Source organism: Triticum urartu, chromosome 4 (genome assembly GCF_003073215.2).
Source record: "Triticum urartu cultivar G1812 chromosome 4, Tu2.1, whole genome shotgun sequence".
In the NCBI taxonomy this organism is placed as follows: Eukaryota; Viridiplantae; Streptophyta; class Magnoliopsida; order Poales; family Poaceae; genus Triticum; species Triticum urartu.
Genome location: NC_053025.1, coordinates 439,665,963 through 439,670,586, shown reverse-complemented (window position 1 = coordinate 439,670,586; position 4,624 = coordinate 439,665,963).

Sequence of the window (4,624 nt, the reverse complement as noted above, 5' to 3'; positions counted from 1 at the left end):
TACAAGAATTTGATTTACATATCACAGATAGGAAGGAGCTAAGAACCCCGTAGCTGACAACTTTTCTAGGTTAGAAAATATTCTTGATGACCCACAACCTATTGATGATAGTTTTCCTGATGAACAATGAATTGTAATAAATGTTTCTCATAACATTCCTTGGTATGCTGACTATGCTAACTGTTGGGGATATAACTATTGGGTATGAACCGCCCAGGAGGGGCCGGGTCATACCACTGGCGACTTATCAATGAAGATGGCGGGTCATAGCAAGCCCATTGATGGCCCACGACCCAGAGGCGACTTGAGGCCCAATAGGATGAACCGCCACATGTATGACCTGTATCATAAGGCAAGCTTAGTTAGTCACTGAGCCGGACACATTGTGTATGAGCCGGCCGGACTCTGTAGGCCGCCGGGCATCAACCTGTGTATATAAAGGGGTGACCCGGGGTGGGTTGATTCAAGAAACAAACAATTGAGAGCTAGGTCAAGCGTATTCTCTCCCTGGTAATCGAAAACCCTAGCAATACAACACCAAGCAGGAGTAGGCTTTTACCTCGTTGAGAGGGGCCAAACCTGGGTAAACTCTCTGTGTTCTTTGTCCCGTTTAACCCCTTCAAGCTAGCCTAGTTGCGATGGCTCCACGACTAAATCCTTGTGCTAGGACATCTGTCGTGTCAAGTCCACGACAGTTGGCACCAACCGTGGGGCCAGCGCACGGTGATTTCGAGTTCTTGAAGGTCAACTTTGCATGGATCAAGGGATATGCTGTGGGTCGGATGATCAAGAGTTGTCGCGGCAAGCTCTACATCGACGATGCTGGCTGGGGCCCCGAGGCCGGCTCAATTGAGTATGGGTACCGGGTCCCCTTCTGTAGAATCCACGTTTCATCAGCAAGATCGGCGAATCGGGCCTTGAGTCGGACATCTGCACCGACATCATCGAGATGGCTCAGCGTGCACGACCCGCCAAGGTTCAAGCCATTGTAAAGCGTGCATTTGTTGATTACATCCATGGGGTGGACGTTGAGGAAGGATCTACGTCTGATGGCGAACCGGCCATCTACTCGGATGGTGAATCGTCAACCGGCGAAACCAATTCAATGTATCAATTGTAGGACGGTCGGCTTGGGGGCTGTTCCGATGGTAATAGTATCCAGACCCCTATGAGCCGCCGAACAGGGTTGCGATCTTCATGGTCGGTACACAGCCGACGCTTGGCTTAACGACCCCCGCGGCCATGACCTCCAGCTCAACGGCCGCGGCGACGGCTGGTGCTAGCAGCCCTACGCGCCCGCCGACTCAGGTTCTGACAGAGTTGTTGGAGGCTTTGGCGATTTTGATGGGGGTGGAGGTGACCCCGGACACTCAATAACAACATAAGGTGGATGTTGCAAAGTTACGAGATGAGATAGCTCAAGTTAAGGAAGAGCTGGAGGCTGAGAATGCTAGGATGGCCACGGAGCAAGCCGCTTTGGATGCTCAGGCACAACGGATTCAGGCGGAGTCGTTTCGGCTTACCTTGGATCAAAACGCTTTCAAATGGCATCATGAGAAGGAGATACCAGAGTCGCTTACCTCTGGAGTACGATGCGAGAAACCTTTTTAACACACCGAGGGCAGGGACCAGTGACCCGCCTAAAGGAAATATGCCCTAGAGGCAATAATAAACTTGTTACTTATATTTCCTTATATCATGATAAATGTTTATTATTCATGCTAGAATTGTATTAACCAGAAACTTACTACATGTGTGAATACATAGACAACAGAGTGTCACTAGTTTGCCTCTACTTGACTAGCTCGTTGAATCAATGATGGTTATGTTTCCTAACCATAGATATGAGTTGTCATTTGATTAACGGGATCACATCATTAGAGAATGATGTGATTGACTTGACCCATTATGTTAGCTCAGCACTTGATCGTTTTAGTTTACTGCTATTGCTTTCTTCATGACTTATAAATGTTCCTATGACTATGAGATTATGCAACTCCCGATTACCATAGGAACACTTTGTGTGCTACCAAACGTCACAACGTAACTGGGTGATTATAAAGGTGCTCTACAGGTGTCTCCGATGGTACTTGTTGAGTTGGCATAGATCGAGATTAGGATTTGTCACTCTGATTGTCGGAGAGGTATCTCTGGGCCCTCTCGGTAATGCACATCACTATAAGCCTTGCAAGCAAAGCAACTAATGAGTTAGTTGCGGGATGATGCATTACGGAACGAGTAAAGAGACTTGCCGGTAACGAGATTGAGCTAGGTATTGAGATACCGACGATCGAATCTTGGGCAAGTAACATACCGATGACAAAGGGAACAACGTATGTTGTTATGCGGTTTGACCGATAAAGATCTTCATAGAATATGTAGGAGCCAATATGAACATCCAATTCCGCTATTGGTTATTTACCGGAGACGTGTCTCGGTCATGTCTACATAGTTCTCAAACCCGTAGGGTCCGCACGCTTATCGTTCGGTGACGGTCGGTATTACGAGTTTATGTGATTTGATGTAACGAAGGTAGTTCGGAATCCCGGATGAGATCAGGGACATGACGAGGAGTCTCGAAATGGTCGAGACATAAAGATCGATATATTAGACGACTATATTCGGACATCGGAAAGGTTCTGAGTGATTCGGGTATTTTTCGGAGTACCGGGGAGTTACGGGAATATGGGGGACGAAGTATTGGGCCTCATGGGCCAAGTGGTGGAAGAGAGGAGGCAGGACAAGGCAGGGCGCGCGCCCCCCCTAGCCCAAACCGAATTGGACTAGGGGGCCGGGCCCCCTTTCCTCCTTTCCTCCCTCTCCTTCCTTCTCCCTCTCCTCCTTCCTTTCCCCCTCCTAGTAGGAGTAGGAAAGGGGAGTCCTGCTCCTACAAGGAGGAGGACTCCTCCTCCTCTTGGCGCACCCTGCAAGGGCCAGCCGGCCTCCCCCTTGCTCCTTTATATACGGGGGCAGGGGGCACCCTAGGACACACAAGTTGATTGTTCCAAGCCGTGTGTGGTGCCCCCTCCACCATAATCCACCTCGATCATATCGTAGCGGTGCTTAGGCGAAGCCCTGCGTCGGTAGCAACATCATCATCGTCATCACGCCGTCGTGCTGATGGAACTCTCCCGTGAAGCTCTACTTGATCGGAGTTCATGGGACGTCATCGATCTGAACGTGTGCTGAACTCGGAGGTGTCGTACATTCGGTACTTGGATTGGTCGGACCGTGAAGACGTATGACTACATCAACCGCGTTCTCATAACGCTTCCGCTTATGGTCTACGACGGTACGTAGACGATACTCTCCCCTCTCGTTGCTATGCATCACCATGATCTTGCGTGTGCGTAGGAATATTTTGAAATTACTACGTTCCCCAACAGTGGCATCCGAGCTAGGTGTATGCGTAGATGTTATATGCACGAGTAGAACACAAGTGAGTTGTGGGCGATACAAGTCATACTGCTTACCAACATGTCATACTTTGGTTCGGCGGTATTGTTGGATGAAGCGGCTCGGACCGACATTACGCGTACTCTTACGCGAGACTGGTTCTACCGACGTGCTTCGCACACAGGTGACTTGCGGGTGTCAGTTTCTCCAACTTTAGTTGAATCGAGTGTGGCTATGCCCGGTCCTTGTGAAGGTTAAAACAACACATACTTGACAAAATATCATTGTGGTTTTGATGCGTAGGTAAGAACGGTTCTTGCTCAGCCCGTAGCAGCCACGTAAAACTTGCAACAACAAAGTAGAGGACGTCTAACTTGTTTTTGCAGGGCATGTTGTGATGTGATATGGTCAAGGCATGATGCTATATTTTATTGTATGAGATGATCATGTTTTGTAACGGAGTTATCGGCAACTGGCAGGAGCCATATGGTTGTCGCTTTATTGTATGCAATGCAATCGCCCTGTAATTGTTTTACTTTATCACTAAACGGTAGCGATAGTCGTGGAAGCAATATTTGGCGAGACGACAACGATGCTACGATGGAGATCAAGGTGTCACGCCGGTGACGATGGTGATCATGACGGTGCTTTGGAGATGGAGATCAAAGGCACAGGATAATGATGGCCATATCATATCACTTATATTGATTGCATGTGATGTTTATCCTTGATGCATCTTATTCTACTTGATTGATGGTAGCATTATAAGATGATCTCTCACTAAATTTCAAGGTACAAGTGTTCTCCCTGAGTATGCACCGTTGCCAAAGTTCGTCATGCCGAGACACCACGTGATGATCGGGTGTGATAAGCTCTACGTTCACATACAACGGGTGCAAGCCAGTTTTGCACACGCAGAAATACTCGGGTTAAACTTGACGAGCCTAGCATATGCAGATATGGCCTCGGAACACTGAGACCGAAAGGTCGAGCGCGAATCATATAGTAGATATGATCAACATAGTGATGTTCACCATTGAAAACTACTCCATTTCACGTGATGATCGGTCAAGGTTTAGTTGATTTGGATCACGTGATCACTTAGATGATTAGAGGGATGTCTATCTAAGTGGGAGTTCTTAAGTAATATGATTAATTGAACTTTAATTTATCATGAACTTAGTCCTGATAGTCTTTGCATAACTATGTTGTAGATCAATAGCTCGCG